This window comes from Abrus precatorius, unplaced genomic scaffold, assembly GCF_003935025.1.
Source record: "Abrus precatorius isolate BTA unplaced genomic scaffold, Abrus_2018 Scaffold1, whole genome shotgun sequence".
Lineage (NCBI taxonomy): Eukaryota > Viridiplantae > Streptophyta > Magnoliopsida > Fabales > Fabaceae > Abrus > Abrus precatorius.
Window position 1 is genome coordinate 6,665,947 of NW_020874291.1, and position 27,557 is coordinate 6,693,503.

Sequence of the window (27,557 nt, forward strand, 5' to 3'; positions counted from 1 at the left end):
CTACAATATTCTGTGCATACAAAGAGAGGGGCTGATTCCAGGAATATCAGCAAGGGTCCAGCCTATAGCTTTCTTGTGCCTCTTAATCACTTCTAGGAGTTTCTCCTCTTGTTCTACATTCAGCTTGGTGGAGATTATCACTGGAAGCTTCTCATTTGCCACTAGATAGGCATATTTCAAATGTTCTGGTAAAGGTTTAAGTTCCAGTGCTGGAGGTTGCTCCACAGAAGGAAGTGGTTTAGCACTCTCAGTAGAAGAAATCTCTGCAACATTCAAATCAAAGGGGTTAGATTCAATTATACTTGCTGAATTCAAAACATCACATTCTTCACCTATCAATTTGTCAATCTCTTCAATATTAGAATTTGCAGAATTCACATTCAAAAAGTCAGAAATACAAGAGTCACACATAGAAGAATTATTACAATATCACAAATGGAAATATCAATACATTCAGTAAAATCAAAAGAAAAATCTGTTTCTAAAAATTCAGAAAATTGTTCATCTATCAAATCATCAAATAAATCAATTTGGAAGACAGAGTGTTCTTCATATGGATGCTTCGTAGCATCAAGTATGTTGAAGCGCACAATGCTGTCCCTAAACTCCATGGTAAGTGTCCCGGCATGCACATCAATTTTCGTTCTTACGGTCTTCAAGAACGGTCTTCCCAATATGATTGGTGCAACACTCTTCATTGACTCTCCCTCTTGCATGTCCAAAATGTAAAAGTTAGCTGGGAAGATGAGATCATTCACCCTGACTAGTACATCTTCAACAATCCCAGCTGGGTTTGTTATGCTTCTATTGGCTAACTGAATAACCACACCTGTAGGCTGCAGAGGGCCAAGAGATAGTGAAGTAAAAATGGACAAAGGCATGACATTTATAGATGCTCCTAAATCTAGCATGACATTCTCAATCCTATTATTACCAATAATGCATGGGATAGTGAATGTTCCTAGGTTCTTACATTTCTCAAGCATTGTGGACCTTTGTTTTTCAAAAAGTGTAGACACATTCCTACCCATATTTACCTTCTCATTACCCTTAAGACGCCTCCTATGGGTGCATAAGTCTTTCAAGAACTTGGCGTACTTGGGTATTTGCTTGATTGCATCTAGTAGAGGTATGTTCACCTCAACCTTCCTAAAGGTCTCAAAAATCTCTTTCTTAGCCTCTTCAATCTTTTTACTTTGCTGAATAACCCTCTGAGGGAATGGTAGAGGAATTGGCCTTTCAACATTTTATGCTAACTTTGGTTGGGTAGGAGTAGGTTCTGGTTGTTTTTGAGTCATTTCCTCTCCATTTTGACCAACTGTAGCTGGAGTACAGCTTGAGTTTCCTTCTCTTTGGGCATTGTTGGCTCTTGCATCACTTTTCCAGATCTCAGGGTGATTGCACTCACATTTTTGGGATTCGCAACAGTTTGTGCAGGAAGGTTCCCTGAGCCTTGAGATTGCATTTGGTTTAGAGAGGAGGCTAACTGTCCCATTTGATTCTCCAAAGTTTTGATACTAGCCTCGGTTCTCTGCTGGAAAGTGATGTTGTTCATGGTCAATTGCTTCATGAGCTCCTCCAATGATGGTTAATTTTTCTGGGATGCACTTGGTTGTGAAGAAGATGGTTGATGATTGATGGTCATATTTTAGTACATCTTTCTCTCCATGTTTTTGGTTTAATTGAGCTTCATTAGTGTATTATTTTGATGTGTTAGTTTAGATTTGTGTAAGTAAGTAATTTAGGATTTAAATATAAATCTTTCTTAATTCCCGCCATAATTTCTTATTTTGACACAGTTTCTTGCAAAGACCATATCGGGAGCTACACTACTCAGAATTGGACAAAATTGGTGTCCCTGAAAAGATAAGACAGAGATCTACAACTTCTCTGTTGGGAGAAAAGCCAAGTTCGAGCATCTTCAGGTCCAAAATTGCGTCAGAATGTTGCGTCCCTGCACTGAAATTTTCAGAATTTGATTTTATTGTTGATTTTACTTAGTTAGGTGTTTAGGAACCTCATTAGGGAATTGGGCCTTAATTAAGCCCAATTATTTTATCTTTAAATAGAGGTTATGACTCCACGTACGAATCCTTGTTTTTCTTTTCCCGCAATTTTTTTTAGGATTCAGAAAGTCTCTATTTTAAATTCTTTCTCCTCCTCTCTTTTATTTTTGTCTCTCTACCTTCCATTTTTTTCGTATTTTTTGGTTTTGGCCGAAGCAAGCATGATCATGAAGCAAGGCTAATCCATCAATCGGTTCAAGGTTTCAAGAACTACATTACATTTGAGTTTCGGGTTAGGCTCTATCGAATTCTCGCTCTTCCTCCTCTTTTTTGATTAGGATAATTACGTTTTTCATGATATTGAATTTTCGTTTGCATTCTAAACAGAGAATGAGAATTTCAGATTTGAAATAAATGAATTCACCTAATTCAATAAATCAATTTTTTTGAATTTCGTTAGAGCATTGGATTTGCAATTGCAGTTCTTGTTTTGATGGAATTTATAATCTAGATTTAGATTTTGGGTTATTAATGTTGTATTGAATTAGTGTTGATTGGAAATTCGTTAGAATTGTATTCATGTAACAATGAGAATTGTGTTGTAGTGATTGAGATCTTGATTTGGTTGAACTTCATATTTCGTTTCGTTAGAATTATTCTTTATTCTTGTCTTTTCTGTTGTTTACAATTTAATTCAAAACAATCCATCCCTAAGCTAATCTGAAATTACATGATGGAACCAGAAACATAATGTATTTTATGTCCTTGTGAGATGACCTAGGTTTACTCCTTTTATTACAAATTTTTTAAGAAAATCTAGTTTATTTGATACCATTGCAACGTGGTTATCAATGATGGTGCTGGGCTTGTTGTGGTTGATGTTGGGATTGATGGGATCTATTTGGGCCAAGATGATGTGCTTGGTATTGAGTGCCTTACTGCTAATTGTGTTGTTGAGAATTGCTTCCCCATCTTAGATTTGGATGGTTCCTCCAGTCTAGGTTGTATCTATTGGAAGATAGATCCCAATTGAGTTGTTGCTGCGAATTTGGAAAAGGAAATTTATTAGTGTAAATGTTTGCAGCATAAGCTTGAGGATTACCTTCTAGTGTGTCAGACTCTTGTAGTGTGGGGCAGCTATCAGTGTAGTGGTCTGTAGTTGAGCAAATACCACACAACATGGCTGGGATGGATGGTGGAGGAGGTGAAGATGCAACAGCACTCTTTTGCATGGAAGCCAATTGCTTCACTATGGATGCTAATTCATCAAGTTTGTGTTCCAGCTTACTAGATTCAGCAACTTTTACTTCACTCACATGTCTGGTAACACAAGAATTTTGCCTTGTTACAAATTGTTGGGAGTTGGCAGCCATGTTCTCAATCAAGTTGCGGGTTGCAACCGGAGTTTTGTCAACCAACGCCCCTCCACTTGCGGCGTCTATCATGCTTCGGTCCATAGGGTGCAGTCCCTTATAAAAGTATTGTATCAACAATTGATCACTAATTTGGTGATGGGGGCAGCTAGCACATAGTCTCTTGAATCTTTCCCAATATTCATAAAAGGGTTTCTCTTTCAAGCTGTCTTATCCCACATATTTCCTTTCTTATGGACACAGCTCTTGATGCTGGGAAAAATTTCTCCAGGAAAAGCCTTTTCAAGTTGTCCCAACTAGCAATGGATCCTGGAGGGAGATAGTAAAGCCAATCCTTGGCTGCATCCATCAAAGAGAACGGAAAAGCCTTTAATTTGACATGTTCCTCAGGCACATCTTGTGGCCTCATGGTTGAACAAACAATGTGGAACTCCTTCAGGTGTTTGTGTGGATCCTCACCTACAAGGCCATGAAATCTTGGCAACAAGTGTATTAGTCCAGTCTTTAGTACAAAGGGAGCATCAATATCAGGATACTGTATGCATAAAGTTTGATATGTTACATCCGGTGCAGCCAGTTCCTTTAATGTTCTTTCATTGTTAGCCATTTTTTTAATTTCAAATTCTAATGAATGAGGTGATGAATAGATAGATGAAGGAGATGAAGACTCCTCAAAATGTTCAAAACTATTCCTATGTGTTCTAATGCTACTATGAAATGTCCTATCAATCTCTAGATCAAGTGGATACAAGTCTCCAGGATTCGATCTGGTCATGCACTAGAGATTAACTATGAACAATGGAAAGAAGTAAACTAAATGAAACAGCAAAATTTGTAGAAATATTCAGATGGCAATTATGCAGAAAACTAATAACTAAGTGCAGTAAAATAAAGCATTAACACCAAACAGTAAAAATAGAACAAAGTTGCAAACTATGACACGAAAATATGCAACACACAAGCACAAATTCTGCAGAATTCTATAGAATTTTGAAGCAAAAACAGAACAACGGCGCCAATTTGGTGAACGATAAGTTTTCATTTCATTTTGCAAAAAGATTTATGGTCAACCTTCATCAAAATATGCAGAAAAAGTTTGTAGTATCTAGGGTGCAAGCCTAGGTTGTCTCCAATGACTTTGGTTTGTAACATACATTGAACATGTTATGAACATTTACTATAAAAGCAATTAAAAACAAGGGGGGTTTGTGTAATTCCAATTTTAATGTAAAGACAAGTGATGAAATTAATAAATCCAATCAATGAAATCTGCAATCCTTAGTTTGTTCATGCAATTCTATCCTTATCCCTCTCAAGATTCAATATTTTTCCTCTTCCTTTGAATTAGGGTAACTCAAAAAGCAAGAATTAACCCTAACATCCCATACAAATTAAGCAATTTACATGGGCTCCAATCTCTTATTCCCAAGATAACGCTACCTTAGAAATTAACTTAGGATTAAGCAAACTAAGTTAAGAATTTCATTAAAATGAATTAGGATTAATTAAGCAATATCCCCCTCATTCAACCATTAATTCAATTCAAAGAGTTGGGAAATGTAAATTCATGAGAGAAAGGAAATTATATTGACATTCATACCCAGGGATTCAAGAACCCATGAACTCACTAAGGATTACAAGAAAGTTTAGCCCTCCATAGGGATGGGTCTTACAAATTCAAGATGGAAACAAAGGGAAATCAACATCATAATGCAAGAATTAAAGGAAAATGAATGGAAATTGTAAATCAAACCCTAAGATTAGCCTTGGCTGTCACCCAAGGATCCTAAGCTCTACAAAATGCTCCAAAAGTGGCAAAAGAATCTAAAGAAATGTCAAAAAGCTCTGTACCCTAATTTCTCAAATTCTATTTATAGTGCAGAAATTTTCTCCCAAAGTGACTACTATGGTTTCATAGTGATAACGCGCAGCGTTCTGTAGTGTTCACGCACACTCCATAGTGATTACCCGTGAGATCTGTGATTAGGGCCTCTCTGGAATTATCACTTTGGCTTCATAGTGATAACGTGCAATGCCCCAAAGTGATTACTCTCGCTCCATAGTGTTTACGCGCAGGTCCTATGTTTTTGCCCTCTCTGGAGTTGTCACTTTGGCATTAGAGTGATAACTTTGGCTGCTCCAGAGTGTCTACTATGGTTCCATAGTAGCTACGCGCAAGTCTTGTACTTTTTGGCCTCTCTGGAGTTGTCACTATGGATTCATAGTGATTACTTTGGTCTGCCCTTCTGGAACTAGCTTGCTGTAGTGTTCACTATGGACTCTAAAGTGATCACTTTCACCTCAAACTTTCTCAAATGCTAAAAATCCATGGAAAAAGTCTAGAACCTCCTGCACAATTATTCAAATGATCAAAATTGCAAACTATATCTATGCAAATCAATGTAAATTAACCAAAAATTAAGAAACATATGATATTTGACCAAAATTATGTTTTTATGTTATTTACAATTCCTAAGTTTACTTTTTCTATTAAGAAACACTAAAATGACAAGTAAAAAACTAATAAAACGTGGACTCATCAGTTTTCCAACACATTCACACACATCCACATTCACATTCAACATGCCATTCCACACACATTCAATCATTTTATATCATTCAACATCAACCAATGGTATATCTAAGCATTTTCAATCAAACATTTCACGTCATATCATAATCAATATCAATCACACTACATTTCACCCACAAGGTCCCGATTACACTTCAATCATAGTCAAGTCACTCCATCACACACATGAACAATATTCGTTTCATCATGCCCAATCAAGTATCCTCTATCAAACACGCCTATCCTACATTATATCTTAACTACATTACATTTTTTATCAACACAAACGGATTAAAGACTCAAAGAGATAGGGTAGAGTCTCCCCTTACCTTAAATTGAAGACCCACAACGAAATCAATCAATAAAAGCGTTCCCTCACACAGATTTCATCCTAAATACATGGAGAAATTCTACGAGAACTCAAGAGAATCAAGAAAGCAGAGAAGATGGACATAAACCGAAACCCTAGCCATTGAAACTCACCTCCAAAAGCCCCAAATGTGATTACCACCTTCAATCTAGCTTGCCAATGGCTTTGGAGGCTGTTTAATCGGTAAGAATAGGTTGGCAATCGAGAGAAATGATAGAGAACTCGAAGGGAGAGGTGGGAAAATGATTTTTCCAAACCCTAGACCCCTTAGAAGAAATTGCATTCTGGTTTCTACAGAATCTCGCTACAGTGAAACTATCTCACTACAGCAAGACAGCACCTAAAAATGCACCCCTCACTGTCGCTCTCTCACTGTAGCGAGGGCCTCTCACTATAGCGAGAAGGTGACAATCTAGCGCCTTCCTCCCAGGGCCCTCTCGCTACAGCGAGACTTCTCTGCCTACAGCGAGAATACCCCTACAATACACACTTAGCCTGTATTTACAATCAGTTCAGTCCAAACACAAATCAAACATTACATTTCATTCCAACCACACTATACGGATTTCTCATAATCATATTTACACATTCATACATGTCCATGTCATTGCACACATATACACATCATCATATACATAAATCAAACATATAACATATGAAAATCTATATATACCCTTACATTAATATATCCAAATATTATTACAAAAATCTAGGGTGTTACACTATTAATTTGCTCAAAGACGACAATAGGAATGATAGTGGTTTGTGTTGTTTGCAATCTAAACACTAGCAAGTGCACTAGGATTGCAGCAAGTAATGAGTAAATTTAAGATCCGAGTATCGTCTCCACAGGGAATTAGGAACTCAATTATCACTTCACAGAAAAATAACCATTTGAGCCATACGAATTTGGGAAGAGAGTTGTATCATATAAAAGCAATAATCAGAGCAATCAAAAGTAAAGAACTTGCAGAAAAACAGAGTATAAGATTTGTGATGAAATGAAATAGCAATGAAGGATAGTTAGGAATTTACTTCACAAGAATATCAATATCAATCCAATTAAATCCTCTGAACATTCAAGCAATTGAATAATTGACAATCAGTTTCACATATACCTAGCCAAAGGTTAATTCCTTAACTTATTGACCCTAACAATCCACTAAACCTCCCTAATCCCTTAGGTGAGATTCAATTTCAGGTTGCATTAAGAATTAGAACTATAAGATTGCAGAATTAGGTCTCCTTATCCCTAAGAAATCCCTAAACTCTGGTTGCCAATTCAGATCAGAGCAAACAATCCAATTCCCATTGGTAAAGATTCCTCTTGATTAATCAAATGAATTTCCATTCAAAGATTGCACGAAAAGCAGAATTAACAACTCAATTAATCCAAGAACTTAAAGTTCAGAAGATAAAGTCGAATCAATACATCAATTCGAGTTCCATAAACCCCTAACTATGGGAAATTAAGCACACATTGCAACAAAAATAGAGAAAGAAGAAGAAGAAGATGAAGAAGAATGCAGAGCAGCCATGGCCACGAGCTCCAATCCGATCCCTCTTCTTGGAGCTTCAAGCTTCGACCCCAATCTTTTCTCCACTCTCTCTCAACGAGAATCTAACTAACAAAACAGAAAATGAGCAAAAGACCCCTAGTTTCGCGCTTCAATCATGTATTTATGAAACCCCAGTTCTGCGCGTTGTCACTTTTCTTCACAAGAGTAACCACGCAGAAGCTTTATGTAGTGTGCGTGTTCACTTTCAAGAGCAAGAGTAACCACGCGCAACTTGCAGAGTTGAAGGCTTCTCTGGAACATTCACTTTAATTCATAAGAGTGGCAACGCAAGAGGGCGAGAGCTACGCGTGATCACTTTCGTGAGTAATAGTAACCACGCGCAAGCTGTCCTGATACAAGTGCCTCTGGAATGCTCACTTTCGTTGGCGAAAGTGACAACGTGCAGCTCATCAAGAATAAAGTCTCTCTGGAACGTTCACTTTCGCCAACGAAAGTGATAACGCACACTGCAACGCTCACTCTTGTAAATAAAAGTGATTACGCACAGGCTCCTCTTCTCATTTAGGCTCTGGAATGATCACTTTCACTAACAATAGTGATCACGCCCAGCCTGCATCCCATAATTCTTGTATTTTGGGGTCCAACATTGCCATTCTTCCTCTTCCTTTCCATTGATAATCCATTTCCATGACTTTTGCTCAGATTATTCTTTCAAAAACAAGATAAATTCCTTAAGAACTAAGCATAAATTCTACAAATGCGAAAATAACTACAAATTGAAATAAAACTTTCAATCATTCTCTTTTTCTGAGTTTTTCTGCTTTCTTCACATATTTTCCTTATTAAATGAGCTAGAATTATGCTAAAATATCAGTAAAAATATGGATTCATCACCACCCCAAACTTGAATTTTTGTTTGTCCTCAAGCAAATCAAACTAAACCAAGGGTAAGTTCCTCTATTTTCAAATTCAGTTCATAAACTGCTTATTTCAGATTTTTCTAATTTCTAATTCTATGTTTTCTGCAAAATTTTCAATCAAGTTGTTCATCCAAATACTCATCATGATATTCCTACTGCATAATCATCATTGAGTAAGAATTGCTACCTAAGTTCATATTTTTCATCAAAATTCATGTGAGTACAATTAATCAATATAATCACAGCTTACTTGGAAGTGTTTCTCTCATCACTCAACAGTGTTTAGGTGCTGTTTTCACTCTAAATCATCAATTTCACTTTAATTGAAGGCTTCTCTGGAACATTCACTTTAATTCATAAGAGTGGCAACGCAGGAGGTTGAGGGCTACGCGTGATCACTTTCGTGAGTAATAGTAACCACGCGCAAGCTGTCCTGATACAAGTGCCTCTGGAACGCTCACTTTCGTTGGCGAAAGTGACAACGTGCAGCTCATCAGGAATGAAGTCTCTCTAGAACGTTCACTTTTGTTGGCGAAAGTGATAACGCACACTAGCAACGCTCACTCTTGTAAATAAGCATAAATTCTACAAATGCGAAAATAACTACAAATTGAAATAAAACTTTCAATCATTCTCTTTTTCTGAGTTTTTCTGCTTTCTTCATATATTTTCCTTATTAAATGAGCTAGAATTATGCTAAAATATCAGTAAAAATATGGATTCATCAGTTTGCATGACATAAGAAGGTATGCTAGCTCATAATGCAAGATTGAGTCAAGACAATCCTACCACCTAAAGATAGGGTCTTCATCTTCCAAAGGGAAAGTTTCTTCCTAACTTTATCAATTAAAAAGGAGAACTGGGACTTTGCAGGTTCGTGGCAACTAATAAGAATGCCTAAATATTAATTTGTAGGCCATAAGCTTGACAGAAAGAATTTATAATATTCTAGATGATAGAAGCTTGAAATAGGTCAGCCCTAGTGATTAGGATAATATCATCAGCAAATAGAAGGTGGGAGATACCCATATCATGGCACTCAAAATAGAAGGGGGCCCACTCATTCCTGATAATACTGTCTTGAATAAGATGGTTGAGTCTCTCTATACATAGAAAAAAAAGAAGATATGGGAAAATCGGGTTCCCTTAGGGAATACCTCTAGTAGGCTTGAACTAATAATACTGTGATTCCCTTTTATTTCCATAGAAGGGGAAGTAATGCAATAATTAATAAGATTAATCAAATCAGGATTAAGGCCAACCTTACCTAAGGTATCAATGATACAATTCCACCAAAGCTTGTCATAGGTTTTCTCTAAATCAAGTTTGACAATCATGTAACCATTATGCTCTTAAGGTTACGGAAAGAATGAATAATTTCTTGAAGAATAAGGGCATTGTCAATTTCATGTCTTCCAAGAACAAAACTACACTAGTTGGTAGAAATAAGATGATACAAGGATTCTCTTAACTTATTAACTATTATTTTAGTTACAATCTTATAGCTAATATTGCATAGAGAATTAGGTCTAAACTCTTTGATGGACTTAGGGTTATCAATTTTGCAAATTAAGGTGATGCAAGTCTCATTAACATCCCTAATTTTCCTAGCGTCTTGAGAAACAACTATAACAATATCATAAATATGTTGACCCAAAATGTGCCATTGGTTTTTAAAAAATAAGGCATGATATCCATCAAGTCCTAGGGACTTAAAATTGTCAATGCTAAAGAGCGCAAACCTAACCTTTTCTATAGAGACATTTAAAGAGTGAAACAACAGCTTAGAATCTGATAAAGGGGGAAAAGTGGTTAGGGTATTAAGTCTGAAAACCTAAGGATTAGGATCAGAGTAAAGAGTATCAAAGTAATAACAACCAGAGATTCCACCTTAGAGGTATCATAGCCCAGTTCTGATTGTCATATTTAGGAGCTTTAATCATATTTTTGGTCCTCCTACCTATGGCAGTTCTATGAAAGAATCTAGTATTCCTATCCCCTAGAGACATCAAATTAGCCCTATAATAGTGATACCAAAAAACTTCCTCTTAATCAAGAAAGAGTTGATAGTCCTTCCAAAGAGTTTTCATCAGATTAATAAGGAAGAGGTTAAAACTAGACCCCAATTTCCTAGAGATATCTTCTATTCTACAGAGCAGACATTTTTTCTTATGGAGGATATTTCTAAAGACAGATTTGTTCATCAAAGGTGTTCACTCTAAAATTAGTTATATTGTTAGCCTAAGAGTTAGAAAGCAACCATGAATTCTTCACTTGGATAAGGAAGTCAGGGTGGGACAACCAAGGGGCTAGGAATTTGAATCTGCTATTATTCTAAGTATGGGACTGAGTATCTCCAATTTTGACCCGAAGGCCAGAGTGGTCAAATTTTAAGAGGGGAACGTGGATTACAGAACTATTAGGAAATGATAGATGTTAAGAGTCATCAGAAACAACTTTGTCCAACCTCTTTTTGAGGTTTTCCCTATACCAGGTGAAAAGGTTACCCTTGAAACCTAAATCAGAAAGGCCACACTAAAGGAGATAGTTAGCAAAATTAGCTAGAGTCCTAAGATTAGTGGATCTACCCCCCACTTTCTAGAAATTAAAGAGAATAGAGTTAAAATCACCAGCCAAACTCTAAGGGCAACTAAAAGAGGAACTAAACTCTAAAAGTTCCTTCCAACAACTAGCCCTAAGGTGCTCTTGGGGACTGACATACACAGAGGATAAAATCAATCAAACTCTCATCCTATACATACATACTTACATACACACACACACAGATATATATATATATATATATATAATTTTCTATTGTTCTATTATATGATTTAGTAAGCTATAATGTGCTGGAAAATATTTATTTATATTCATTTTTTATTATTTGATTATTTTTGAGCTTTTATGGACTATGAATGATACCCAATGTATAGATGTTCATTAATGATAAAGTGCAATTTCATTTAACAATGTATAATGCTGTAGCAAATATTTAATCATATTTTATTTTCTTACCATTTAAAATATCATCAATATGTGGCCCAAGTATCATCCATAAGGATCTTATTTTTTAATTACCACTTCACAATTTGACAATTAGTTGAGTTAAACAATTCATTTGATAGATTTGTAACATTAAAAATAAGAAATAACAACAATAGAAAGTAATAAAGGTGTTGTAAAAGTAGAATACAAATTTGTATTAAAATGCTATATGGAAAGTAGTTAGGAATCACTTCACCAAATTTTCAATTGCAATATAGTCATGTTTTGGACTCTTAAGATTTCTAATTGATTAATAATCAATTTCACTTATTTAACTAAAGGACAATTCCTTGCCTCATTGATCCTAATATCTAACTAAACTACCCTAATTCCTTAGGTGCAATCCAATTAAACATTGCATTAAGTTCTAGAAATTATAGGATTACTAGGTTATGAATGCTTATTCCTAAGATATCAATAACCTAGGTATACGATTTAGATCTGAGAAACTAACTCAACTTCCATTGATGAAAATTCCTCTAGGTTCAATTCAATTGAATGATCAGTCCAATAATTGCATTAAAAATAGAATCAAATGTTTAATTCAATTAAAACTTCAAGGTCCAGATCCAAAATTAGGATCCATAGATCCCTAACAAAAAAAGGTTTAGAACAACATTACAAGTTGAGAAGGAAAAGCAAGAGGAGAAGAAGAAGAGGAGCAGGAGAAGATCTTCAAAAATCTAATCTTCACCCTGATTCCTCTAGAAATGAATGTTGAAAGTTGCTCCCAATCTCTCTCTCTCTCTCTAGCTCTCCTAAGAATTTAAAATGAATGGAAATGAAAAAATGACAAAAGATTCCCAAATCTAAACTTCCAACTGCTATTTATTTTTTTCTACCACTCTCTGCGTTAACACTTTAATCACTTGAAGTTGTAATGCAGAAGGCTTGCTAGAAGCTTCTAAGGCTGAAGTAGGAACTTTAAACGCCCTAAGTTGACACTTGGAGGCAGTTTCCCTAATTCTATTATTGCGCATTAACATTTTAAGATTATGAATTGGGATAAAATCTAAAATTCTAAACTATTTACACAATTATGAATATAAATGCAATTTTTATTGTATTTTCATGTTTATTTATTATTTTAGTACTTATTTACTACTAAAAACTAAGCTAAAAATGCTGTAAAATGTGGATTTATCAGTTATCTCATTTCATTAGACCATATGCTTATATCATCTTGTAAGGTCTGATGTCAACTAATCTCAAGCCTTTGTACTTACTTCATCTCATAGATTCCCATGCCTTCTTCATCTCACAGGCTTTTGTACTTACCCAATTCATAGGCTCTCATGATTTCTACTCTCATAAGTCCATATCTTGCCTATCTTATAGGACCTTTTGCGCCAACATAGGACCCATGCGTAATTATGCCTCTGTGCTTATGCACTCCTAAGCTTGCACACCTCATCGTTTTCATGCTTACACCACTTGATACGCCTCACCTGCTCACATTATAGGCCCTTATACCTATTATGCTTCATAAAATATCGTGCTTTCTTCATAGACTTTCATGCTTGTGAGATTTCACAAGCTTTTGCACGTATATATCCTATAGCTTCATGCTTGTTGTACCTCATAAGCTATCATACGTGCACTTGTTCACCTAAGAGGACAACATATCTATATCATTTCATAGGCTTTAGTGTCAAGTCGTCATGCTTGCTTTAATCCATAAGTCTCTGGACCTTCTCCATCTTACAAACTTTATGTTTCTACATAGACCTCATAGGTTCTCATGCTTTTTAAATCTTATAGGTCTTTAAGCTCGTGGCATCTGATGGAGTTCTACCTACCCACCTTATAGGATTTCATGCTTGTTGCTTTAAAAAATTTATCTCTTGCCTATCATAGGTTCTATGCTTATGGACTCCTAAGCTCATTATACCTCATAGGTTAGCATGTCTATTTTTACCTGCTTACCAACTAAGTCCTCATGCAAGTTCATCTTATAAGTCTCTACGTATGCTTCATCTCCAAGGTCTTAGTGCCTATTTTAAGTTTAGGCATAGTGCCTATTTCACCTTGTAGGCTTTTTAGTGCTTATACATCTTACAAGTATCCATGTTCACACATCCCTGGGGCCTAAGCCAACATATGTGCTTTCACAAGCTTTATGCATTTTGTGCATCAAAGAATCTTGTGCTTGTTGCATCCCACAAGTCTCATGCTTCACATTTCAGAAGCACTTGTCCCTATTTTTCTTAAAAGCCCACAACTCATTCAATCACTCATGTCTCTTATATCTCATAAACATCAACTCTTATTCTAGTTAGATCTTGCGATGCTTTACATATGCATTATCTCACATACCTATGTTCTATGCCTCATTTTGTAAGCCTTGTGCTTATTCATTTCATATACTCTCATGCCTAGCGTGTCTCATAGACCTTTGTTCCTACTCCCTTTCCAAAGCTCTCGTGCCTTTCCTTATATCCAAAATCAAAACTTGCCCCTCTTTACTTTCTTATTAAAGCTCATAATCTAGTTGGCCTCCATTTACTTATACAAACATCCAAAAGTTGACTAGCTGCTATACTTTCCTCCAGAATCAGACGACACCTTTATGTTTTTTCAAAGTCCAGAACCTGACTAGCACATTCACCTTTATCAAAAGTCTAGAACCTGACTAGCACCTTTACTTTCATCAAGAGTCCAGAACCTAACTAGCACATTTACTTTCATAAAAAGTCTAGAACCTGACTGACACTTTTACATTTTCCAAAAGTCCAGAACCTGACTGGCACCTTTACATTTTCTCAAAGTCCAGAATCTGACAAGCACCTTTACATTTTCCCGAAGTCCAGAATCTAATTGGCACCTTTTACATTTTTCTAAAATTCAAAACCTGATTGATTTCCCTTTCCAAAACCTGATTCGTGTACAATACTTGTGTTACATAGGACCACAGATAAAATCGATTCACTTCTTTACCTATTACTTACTATAATAATATGAAAACTTTATTATTCATATTATTTAGTAAAAAATGATTAAAGAGGGGCAACTGTGAATAGCCTATTTTATATGGGTACCTTTCAAAAATAAATTTCAAGATTAAAAATTAAATATAATGATTCAATTTTGTAGGAAGTTAAGAAAATAGATAAAAACTAATTTAAAATTCAAAATTCAAAATTTCAACTTTTTAAATTTAAAATCAGATTTAGAAATGGTCAAAGTAGTTAGTACATTTTTAGGAGAGTGGATGAGAAAGGAAAAAAAAAAAGCTGATTACTGGTCATCAGAAAATAAGGAATCATGAGATGTTGGAGCCCTTATTAAATAAAATAATAATAATTGCATATTAAATGGGATCTAAGGTTTTAGAAAATGTCTATAAATAGGAAGCTTAGGTCTTCAGAGAGGGAAAGTTTTATCTTTTATGGAAAACAAAAAGAGATAGAACCAAACTCTCTTGGAAAGAACGAGAACATTGACCGTTTAGGAAACAAAGACAGAAGAACATAGAAAGAGAATTGAGGGAATTTGGGAGACAAAAAATAGTGAGAATTTAAGGGAGCACGACGAGACAAAGAGGAGAGAAGAGAAAAGGAACCAACGGAGTTGATAACGTGTTAGAGGTTGAAGGAGACAGCTCTAATAAAGAAAGCCTAAGCCACCACAAGAGAGTCGACAAAACAAGTAAGGATTTATTTTATCTTTTTTTAATTCTTCTTCTTTGTGTGTGTTCTTTCTTTTTTTCTTCTCTCTTCTGCTTGCTTTCAATTCTTACTCGTTCATGCAAAATTCAAAAAAAAAATCTAATCTCGTGAAACCCTAAAAATTATTTTTCCTTTGTTCCTTTCTTTTTAATAAAAATTATATTTTATCAAACCCTAAAAAACCTAATTTGTAAAAAATCATCCATTCTTCTTGTCCCAAAAGCCATAAAGTTTTTTTTTTATGCTAAAAGGTCATTCCTTTTGCAAACCCTAAAAGAAGGCCTAATTTTTTCTTTTCAAAAATCACTTTTTGCAATGATAAACCCTAAATATTTTTTAACCCTAAAGCCTTAATTTTTCCCCTAAAATTCATCCTTTTTGAAAAATCCCAAAAAACCCTAATTTTTGCTCCAAAATTTTTTCCCTTTTTTTTTTCTTCTTAAAAACCATTCTCTTTGAAAAACCTTAATTTTTCCCTAATATCCTTTCTTTTTTTAAAAATATCATCCTTTTTGTGAAACCATAAAAAAACCCTAATTTCTTTTTCAAAATCCTTTCTTCTTTTTTTTTCTCTTAAAAATCCCTTTTTTGCAAACCCTAAAAAACTTACTTTTTTTTTAAAAATTCCATTTTTTGCTACCTAAAAAAAAGTCCTTTTGAGAAATCCTAAACCCTAAATTTTTTAAACCCTTAAAAATAATCCCTTTTCACAAATATAAAGAAAAGTATAATTTCTTTGTAAATCCTACAAAAAAAATGATCCCCAGACTGAGCAAGGGTTATTTCCTCATTACTTTTGTTTGCGTATTTTCGTGCTCTTTTGCATTTATTCCACATGTTGTTCTTTATTTCCTCTTTAATGCTAAAATTATACCTTTGTTATATAAAAAAAAAATCTTTTGAATCCATGCAACGATGAAGCAATTTTGATCAAGTAGTGGATCCACCTTCAACGTTATTTGGATCATAAAGATTTATTAAGTAACTTGTGCTAACTTGAACCCTGTGCAAGATTTGATTAACTTAAAAAAAAATCAACAACAAAGTAAAAATTAAATTTTCAAAAAAATAAATTTGCAACTTACCCAAAATTCAATATAAAAAAAGTTTCACTAAAAAAAAAAAAAAAAAAAAAACTAAGTTTCGCAAAAAATCCTTGCAACATTTACAACTTATACTAAACTTAATTTCAAAAAAATACATGGCTTTGATTCCTCCATTGTATGCGACAGGTACGTAGAAGTGGGAACCTGACTCGTTATGTCTAAAATAATTTTAAATTTTTTTCCCAAATCTAAAATTAATTTTTTAAAATTTTTTAAACTAAGAGTAATTTCAAATAATTCTCTTAAAAAAAATAAATTGTTATGTTTATTTCACAAAAAGAAAATAAATAAAATACTAAGATAATTTTTTTTTAAGATACATTTCTTTAATACAAAAAATGTAAAAAAAACTGGAATAATATTTTATAAATAATCTATTTTGCAAATTTAAATTAAATTTTTTTAAATGTGTTTCTTTGCTTAAAAATAAATAAAAAATATATAAAATCAAATTTTTACTTTAAAGAAAATAAAATATCAAGTTGACATTTTTATAAATTTCATTAATACAAAAATACAAAAAAAAGAATAATAGTTGATAAATAATTCATTCCTTCAATTCAAATTAATTTTGTAATTGTTTCTTTTTATTAAAAAATTAAAAATGAAATTATTATTATTTTTTAAATAAAGTTTCAAGACAAGTTCCCTTTTTAAATACATTTCTTTAATACAAAAAAAAAATTAACATTTTCGTAAATAATTCATTCTTTTAATTCAAATAAATTTTTAATTACATTCATTATGTAAAAAAATATAAATTTACAAAAATCAGAAATAAAACAAAAAAAAATAATGACAAATTTTAAAATAATAAAAAATTTTAATTGTTTTCTTTTTGAGTGAAATAAATATTTTAAAAGTTAAAATAATTTTTGCACGATTAATTACAAGGTAATCATTTTAAACAATGGTCGTCATAAGGTGCTAATACCTTCCTTACGTGTAAACGATTCCAGAATCTAAATCTGGTTTCGAAGATTATTTTTTAAATTTTTTTTGAATGTTTTCTTTAATAAACTTTGGTGGTGACTCCCTATCATCAGTTTTTTAAACTGATTACATCCATGTTTCTTCATATTTCCTTTTCTCTAAGCAATTGTCGTCGCGTCATGACCTCAGTTGTGACAATTATGATGGTCAAAATCAGCAAAATCTTTGGCTGTTTACACCTTGTCACTTGTCTCATCTAATGCTTACCTAGTCATATCAAATTCCACATCATGCAATCATTTTTCATGCATTGCTGCCCTAAATCTTTCTTTTGCATTTTTGCAAATTTTGGAAAAATGCTGGCCAAAAGCTATGTGCACCCTTGCTTGTAAATCTTTCCAATTTTCATTTGCAAACAAAAGGAACCGTGTGTACACTTAGGCATTTGGCACTTAGCACTTTAGCATTCCATTTAAAAGGAACAAAATTCATTTTCTCTCACTTTACTTCCAAAAAATTGAGAGCCTTTAAAGCCATTTTCTCTCATTTTCTCTCATGTTCTCTCAAGGAAACCAAGAGCTTCCAACCCCTAAAGCCAAGTCTTCTTTCATCTTTATCCTACTTTCTTTCAATCAAAGCGTTCCTCCATCCTTCTCTTCAAGAATCTATGAGGAACAATTTAAATTTGGCAGACGATTCAAGCACTTTTGGTGGACTTCTTGCTCGATCCCGCGATGAAGCCTTAGAGATTGTAACACCCTAAATTTCGTCAGCTTAGCTAATGGCTCTTAGATCTTGTTTATTTGCTATTTCCAACTTGCTAGTGTTGGAATAAGTAGCTTTCGGCCAACCATGTTTTGCTAGATTGCCAAAGCAAGACTTTGTCTTTTAATCTTCCTAACTCAATTGATTTAAATAATCTTGAAGTTGAGAATTTGAAGGTCTCAACTACTCTAGCAAGTGACTCATTCTCTAGAAAGGTACAAGCATATGTAATATTAGCTACATTATATGCCAAGGAAGGCATTAAGGCTAGATAATCTTCCTGTAGTTAGCGAATTTCCTGAAGTGTTTCCAAACGATATTCCTGGATTACCTCTGCTGAGAGAGATTGAATTTTCGATTGGTCTAATGCCTGGAGTAGGTCCAATCTCTGTAGCACCTTATAGAATGGCACCTGCAGAATTTTCTGAATTAAAGACACAACTAGAAGAACTTTTGGCTAAGCAACTAGTGAGACCTAGTTTTTCACCCTAGGGAGCTTAAGTTTTACTTTTTAAGAAGAAAGATAGAAGTCTGAAACTATGTGTCGATTGTAACACCTTATGTTTAATTTCAATAAATCTTAATTTTGCAAATTATGATAAAATAAATTTCATTTCAAATAAGATTCTCAACCCTTGTTTTCATTAAATATTTTAAAATAAGAAAAGGGGTTACAATTTCTATCAAGTCACTACTACAAGATCCATTCAAATACATTAGTTTTAAATTAAAAATTCTAGTCCTATAGCAGTTTCATCCGCCCCTTTTCACTGAGTCCGGTGCTGATCGTCTTGATTACCTGAAAAATGAATGTAAAGGTGAGTACTTTACACTACCAAAACATACAATAAACATAGAGTCTCACCTCCAGAACTTTTTCTAATACACTAAACAAACACAATCATGAGTAGCATTCGTAAGTATAATTCATAAACCCATCCACATGCACGCCAGCCACATTCACTACAGCACTGTGATCACAGATTTTACATCATCAATGGTCGCCGGTTAACCCCGCCTCACGGATACCACGTGGGCAGTCACGCGTCGCTCAACAAAGGTTGTGGTCAGAGGTCTAGTCAAGAAGAGAGTGTGTGGCCTGTGGTGCACCCGTTCCACAGTCAGTGTCACCACCACTCCCTCTTCCCCAAGGTATTTCTACCGTCCTTATCTCCCACACCCCCAGTGTATCACTGAACCATTCACAGCACATTACAACGGCGTTACACCCCCCATTCACATACATTTCATTCACGCATGCAATAATCATGCTTACACATGGCACACAGCCCACATTGCATTCAAATATACGGCACTAGACCCACATTCATTTCACATTACACGGCACATAGCCCACATTTTATCCAATATCATTAATTCACCAATCAATGGCATTCCATCACACACAATCATCCTTACAGTCCAATTATTCTATCACACATCACATTGCATATCAATTTCCATCAAACACATAATTTCTACTCCCTATCTTAGCCACATAGCATTAATCATCAAAACACACAAGAATTACAATACATTGAGATATGGTAAAGTCCCCCTTACCTTGGATTGATGACCCACGTCCGAACACAACCACGGAAATGCTCCCCACACGGCTTTCGGCCTAAATACATGGAAGAATTCCATGAGAACCCCGAAAATCACCAAGAACAGAGAAAGGGGAGGAAAACAAAAACCCTAACCGTTTAAAACTCACCTCCAAGCATTCCCCACACAAATCCAAGCTCCAATCTCGCTCCCAAACGGCTTTGGAGGCAATTAATCGGTGGAATAGGGCTTTGGGAATGAGAGGATCAAAGGGAGATAGAGAAATAACTCTCCCCGAACCCTAACCCCTTTTAAATCCTTTTCTGGTTGCGACACTCTCGCTATAGCGAAAAAACCAGAGAAAACTGCACTCTGGTTTCTGCAGAATCTCGCTATAGCGAGACTGCGCCCAGAAATGCACCCCAAACTATTGCTCTTTCGCTACAGTGAGAAGGCGACAGTCCTGATCCTTCCTCCTAGGGCCCTCTCGCTACAGCGAGAATACTTTCGTTGCAGCGAGAACAAATATACATATTCACAACATGTATCTGAAACACACATATGAAAATACATTTATTTTTATATAATTATCAATAATTAAGATTATAAAATTTGGGACGTTACATCGATTATTGATAGTTGAACAAGGTTACTATCAAGAACAAGTACCCATTGCCTCAGATTGAGGATTTGATGGACCAGCTTAAAGGAGCAGCTGTATTCTCAAAGATAGACTTAAGATCCAGTTATCATCAAATTCAAGTTAAGGAGGAAGACATACTGAAGACCGCTTTCAGAACTCGGTATAGACATTACGAGTATCAAGTTATGTCTTTTGGTGTAACAAATGCGCCCGCAGTTTTCATGGACTACATGAATCGTGTATTTCATCCTTTCCTAGATTAATTCATTGTAGTGTTCATCGACCATATCCTCATCTATTCCCGCAACCACAAGGAACACTCTGAACACCTGAGGATTGTTCTTCAAATCTTGCGTTAGAAGCAATTGTACGTCAAGCTCTCTAAGTGTGAGTTTTGGTTAGAGAAAGTTCAATTTCTAAGGCATGTGATTTCGAAAGAAGGCATTGCTTTAGATCCTTCTAAGGTTGAAGTTGTCTTGAAGTTAGAGCCACCTAAGACAGTAACCAAAGTTAAGAGTTTCTTAAGACTCGCAGAATACTATCATCGTTTCATTGACGGTTTCTCGAAGATAGACATGTCTTTAACTTGCTTGACCCTTTCGAGTGGAATCAAAAGTGTGAAGATGCTTTCCAAAATCTAAAGATGAGGTTGACTTCTGCACCAATCTTGATTCTTTCCGATCCTCAAGAGAAATTTAAGGTGTATTGTGATGTTCGCATCATGGACTTGGTTGTGTGCTGATGCAAAATAGGAAAGTAGTAGCCTACGCGTCTTGTCAGTTACGCCCACATAAGAAGAATTATCCAACCCATGATCTTGAACTTGCGGCTATAGTTTTCACACTCAAGATATGGCGACATCATCTCTATGGAGTGAGATTCAAAGTATTTAACGATCACAAGAGCTTGAGATACTTGTTCAATCAAAAGGAGCTCAACATGAGCCAACGTAGATGGATGAAATTTCTCAAAGATTATGATTTTGAGCTGCATTGCCATCCTGGCAAAGTGGATGTTGTAGTTGATGCTTTAAGTCGTAAGTCTCTTCACATGTCATCCTTAATGATCAAAGAGTTAGAAATGCTAGAATCATTTAGAGATCTTAACTTAGCGAGTCAATTTACTCTTACTAGCGTGGTATTGAGAAATCTTAAGATCACTAATGAGTTCTTAGAGAAAGTAAGATTAGCTTAAAGGGATGAAAAGTATTTGCTAGAAAGGTTGGAAGCAAAGAATAAAGGAAAAGAATCTCATATTTACCAAGATGATGAAGGATTGATCAAGTACAAGAAGCGAATTTGTATTCTTGATAAAGAGGATTTAAGAAAAATGATCTTGGAGGAAGCTCATAAAAGTGCTCTTAGTATTCATCCTAGATCCACTAAGATGTACTAGGATTTAAAGAAGAGTTTTGGGTGGCCTAGAATGAAAAAGGCAATAGCTGAATTTGTAGTTGCATGTCTAACATGCCAAATGGTGAAAGTGGAACACCAAAGACCAGCTGGACAGTTGCAACTGCTAAGCATTCCTAAATGGAAGTAGAGTGACATCGCGATGGATTTTGTCTCCAGATTCCCAAAGAATAGAAACAGATGCAACGCTATATGGGTTATAATGGATCGACTCACTAAATCAGCCCATTTTCTCCTGATAAACTTGAAGTACTCTTGGAGCGACTGACTCAGAGATATATCAAGGAGATTGTACAACTCTATGCTGTGCTAGAAAGTATCGTGTCAGATAGATATCCTCGTTTTACTTCTAGATTCTAGCAGAGTCTTCATCAAGCTTTAGGGACAAAGTTAATGCTTACCTTTGAGAATCTTGTTCAAAAAGACAAATTTTGTCTTATTTAAAATATTGGAGAATCATAATTATCTGACTTGAAAAAAGTGAGATTTTATAATCATTGCACTAGTTTTTTAATTATTTATTAATCGCCGTAATCATTACACAAAATCTCACAAAATCTAGTAATTATTACTCCATATCTTTCCAAATCTAGTATTGGCCACTAGATTTTCATGCAAGACATTCTTGTCCCCTAAATTTCAAACATCATGATTATCCAAATCTTTTCAAATCTAGCATCAGCCACTAGATTTTTATGCAAGAAATTCTTGTCTCGCGATTTGCAAGCATCATGATTCATAGAACATTCTTTCCTTGTCTTCCAAATAGCCAACACCATGATTACCCTAATTAATTGCATTTCTTGAAGTTTGCACCATGTCAAGTGTCTTGTCCACATGTCAACCAGTTATGACACGTTCTGTAATGCCTCATATTTCTTTTTCTAAATATATGATAAATTTTCATAAAAATTTAAATGGTAAAGTAAATTTTCTTTCAAAAACTCTCTAATGGAAAAGAAACAATGAAATGATATAAGGTTTATAGAGTAAAATTTCATTAATTCATAAGTACTTTAGAAAAATAAAGATTCTAAAATTTTCATCAGCAACAAAAAGAAATAGTAGTTTTACAACTGTTTCAAAAGAATGCTATAGAATTGAAAATATCCATTACATAACTCAAAATAACTAAATCCTATAGCAGTTCTCATCCATCCATGCACTGTGAGCTTGGTACTATTCGTCCTGGTTTCCTGAAAATGTTATGTAAGGGTGAGTCTTTATCCTACCACTCATACATAACACATATTCATCACAAAACACATCTTATCACGATTGAAGGAAACATCATGGCGTTACATATCACAGTGTCATATAAAGCATGTTCTCATCTCAACACATATTATATTCCACAGATTCACAATTTCTTTTTAATATTTTACCCCGCGCTTACCGTGCCCTGTGGCCACAGATATCCGATGCCTCTATCCCGAGGTCTTACACATTCATGTAAATAGTCGCCGGATGACCCAATGCAATACGGATACAATGCATGCAATAGACAACCCCTTAGCAAAGGTAATGGTCAGGAGTCAAGTCGGGAAACGAGTGTGCGGCCATGTGGTGCATTCGTACACAATATTCCGTGCACAATCCCGATTGTCACTCACCACCCTGCATTTCCCAAGATATCCCATATCGTCTCCATCTTCCACTCCCCTAGTGTATCTCTGTAACTATTTACATCATATCCTTTTTCCATCTCATATTTTTCAAAGTATGTTCACATATGCCATTTCTCATGTTCACACATATTTTTCATTATATTTCCACATACTTTTCATGATATACATCAAACCATGGCATATTCACAATACACATCATTTTTACATGAAACACAATATATTCAAACATGAAACATCCATCTCTTTGTATATTTCATACCACAAAATCATATCATCCATCCTCAAAATACCTTATCATGCACTATTTGAACATAATATTACATTTTCACCAAATATTCATCATAAAATCACATAAAAAAACCAATTATTCTCACTTTTCACCAATTATTTTTCATAAAACAAGGATTATTCCACATATAATCACATACATGCCAAGATCTATGAGAATACAAGTAATAAACATAACAAAATGGTAAAGTAGAGCCCTGCTTACCTCAAAATAGAGCTTTTACAAAGACTTAACTGAAGATTTAACTCTAGAACGAATTTTTTCCTAAGAACACCATGAACATCTATAAGAAAAAGTGATGAACGAAAGATTTGTCGCGAATCCTCATCAAAATATAAATAGACTCTAATGTAATACTAGGGTGCTAACCTAGGTCGTCTCCCATGAATCATTGGATGAGTAACCAAATATCAAACATGTAGTGTGCAATGTATTCAGAAAGCAAGTAAAAAGAGGGGTTTTGTGATTTCAAGTTCAATCTACTTAAGCAGAAAATTAAATTGCAAACTTCAATCAGGAAAATTTAGTAACTCCCTAGTTCATTCATGTAGACTTTATCCCTATTCCTCTCAAGATTTAATACTCTTCCTCTTCTCCTAGAATTAGGTTAATTTAACAAGCGAAAATCAACCTTATGTTTCCATACAAATTAAGCAATTCAATGGACTCCAATCTCTCATCCCACAATTACGTAACCTTAGAAATAAACCCAGAATTAAGCAATTCAAGTTTAGAATCTCATTAAAACGAATTAGAGTTAATTAAGCAATGTCTCCCTCATTCAAAAATCCATATGAACTCACTAAGGATTACAAGAAAGTTTAGCCCTCCATGAGGATGAGTTTCACAATTACAAAATGAAAGTAAAGAGAAATCAATAACATCAAGATGAAAAATTAAAGAAAAGTGAAGAAGAAATGAAATTCAAACCCTAAGTTGGACCCTTGGCTGTCACCCAAGACCACCCTAGGCTCTGCAAGTGTTCCCCAAAATGGCAAAAGAAGCCAAAAGTGTGTAAAAAACTCTGTACCCTAATTTCTCAAATTCTATTTATAGTGCAGAAATTTTCGCTCATAGTAACTATTATGGTTTCATAGTGATAACGCAGTGCTACATAGTAGTTACTATCACTCCATAGTAGCCACACACATGTCTTGTGCTTTTGGCCTCTCTAGAGTGTTCACTTTGGTATCAGAGTGATTACTTTGGCTACTCCAGAGTGTCTACTATGGTTTCATAGTGATTACTTTGGTCTGCTCTTCTGGATCTAGCTTGCTGTAGTGTTCACTATAGGATCCAAAGTGGTCACTTTATCTCAAACTTTCTCAAATGCTAAAAATCCATGGAATATGTAACACCTTAAATTTTATTTAATAGATAAATAAATTTCATTGCGAATAAAAATTAAGTTCATTTTGAATACATATAGATTTAAAAATTTCACTAAGGATAATTCCAAAATGTTCTTTACAATCGAAATTGTTCGAATATTTAAATTCTAAAACCTGACATTGAAATCATTTACACAATTTAGTTGTTCCAAGATACAATTTGAACAATTAGTATAATTTTCCAGACAATTCTAATCTTTATAGAGCAGTCTTCCCTCCAACACCCTCGGATTATGAATCTAGAACAGCTGCATATCTTTATTGCTTCACATCCATTTCCTGAAAATATTAGTAAGGGTGAGTATCTCTCACCCCACTAAATCTCAGATCTAACATAAATAATTACACATGCATAACCAATACTCCATATTATCAACCAACGAGAACTAATTCAACAATAACACTCAATCACGCCACTTACGTACACTTAAGTCACACAGTTCACTAGCACAGAATAGTTCATACATAACAGGCAACCAACCATATTCATAGACTTTCTCAATCATGCATTATACCACGTCGATCGATGTGTCATAATACATGTGTCCTAATAGCACCTGTCGATGCATTACAACATGTATATTGTAACAACGTCAATCGACATGCTACAATGTATATATTACAACTATACAATCTCAATACTACACCATGCACACCACACTTTCACAATTATTTCATAATCATATTTAATGCCCCTGGGATCCTTGAGGACTTCACAATTTAGATAGCTGCCGGTTAGTCGTAGCAACACGGATACACGTCTATCGACCCAGCCCCTTATAGCAAAGGTATAGTCAGGAGTCTCGTCAGGAAATAAGTGTGTGGCCTGTGAATGCTTTTCATTTTCAGCAAATCATTGTGCACTATCCACACAAGCATTCATTACCCTCATTTTTCCAAGATTTCCCAAATCTTCTTCGGGCTTTATACCTCCAGTTGTATCACTGTAGCTATCTAAACTCACCACCATATTTCTCAATCTTTTCCACACTCTTTTATAGAGTGACGTGTTATGATACTTGAGTCTTGACCAATAGCTTGGTGTATTACAATACATATATTATGGGTACACCCCTTGGGTTGTACCGCAATACCTGTATTGCAATCACATCTATTCATTTACTCTGACTCCTGTATTATAATCACTTTTTTAGCATTCCATTTTATTCTTTCACATGTGCGCTCACTGCACATAGCCACGCTCACTGTGGCACTACAATCACATTATATAGAAAATTCTTTCTTTATTTAAAATATTCGCTCACTTGCATGCATAACTTATTTTCACCCATTTATCATACCTAATCATCCAATATCATAAATATACCATGTCTCAAACGTTACAATACTCAGCCATTCATAGAATATTCATTCAACACAACAAAATCATCACACAACATACAGTTAATACAATGTGCCGGAGGTCGGACACCTCCGGACTCAGCCCAACCGTACATTCCATCATCCACACTTTCCAATTCATCAATAATAGTATCGTTTATCCTAGGGTTTGCATATCCCCGTCATTCCCAGCCATGTTTGCTTATTGAAATCATAATATTTCCTTGAAAATAATTTCCTTTATAGTCTTTGTTATGAATTTCATTTAGTGAGTTATTTAAATAGTCATGGATTCCCCCATTTCGACTACCCAAGAGAGGTTAGGGTTTGGGATTTACTCCCCCTTACCTTAAATGATGACCCACCATGAAATCAATCGGTAGAAACACCTCTCACATGTTCCTTTGCCCTAAAAACATGAAATGATCCACGAAAAATCGAGATAGATAGAGAAAGAGGTCAAAACTGAAACCCTAGCTCAAAATACTTACCTTAAAACGTTCCAAATGTGAATCCAACCTTCAATCTGAGCCACGATCGGCTTGAGGGGCACTTTAATCGGTGAAAAAGGCCTAGTAGTCGAAGAGGCCGACGAAAGAGAAGAGAGGAAAGTGGGAATCCCCCTTTCCAAACCTTAGCCCCCTTAAATACACCTCTGATCATGACACTCACGTTACAGCGACACACTCTCGCTGCAGCGACGCACCCTGTCGCTACAGCAAAAATCTCAGAGAGAATTACACTCTGGTTTTTGCAGAATCTCGCTGCAGCGAGACATTCTCGCTACAGTGAGGCGGCAACTAGAATTGCACCCCTCACTGCCACTCTTTTGCTACAGCGATAGACTCCTTGCTAGAGCGAGAAGGTGACAGTTTCACGCCTTTCTTTCAGAATCCTCTTGCTACAGCGAGAATACTCTAGTTTTACATACTTTACTCATTTCTCATGCACTCGCACCATTAACCAACACACACTATTATCATACAATTTAATCATGCGACACATGGAAAAACCTCATATACAT

At 35.1% G+C, this 27,557-nt stretch overlaps 1 pseudogene; it reads right to left on the reverse strand.

The window, feature by feature from the left end:
* LOC113855454 lies at positions 1-26,162 on the reverse strand (annotated as a pseudogene).
* Positions 26,163-27,557: the final 1,395 nt, after the last annotated feature.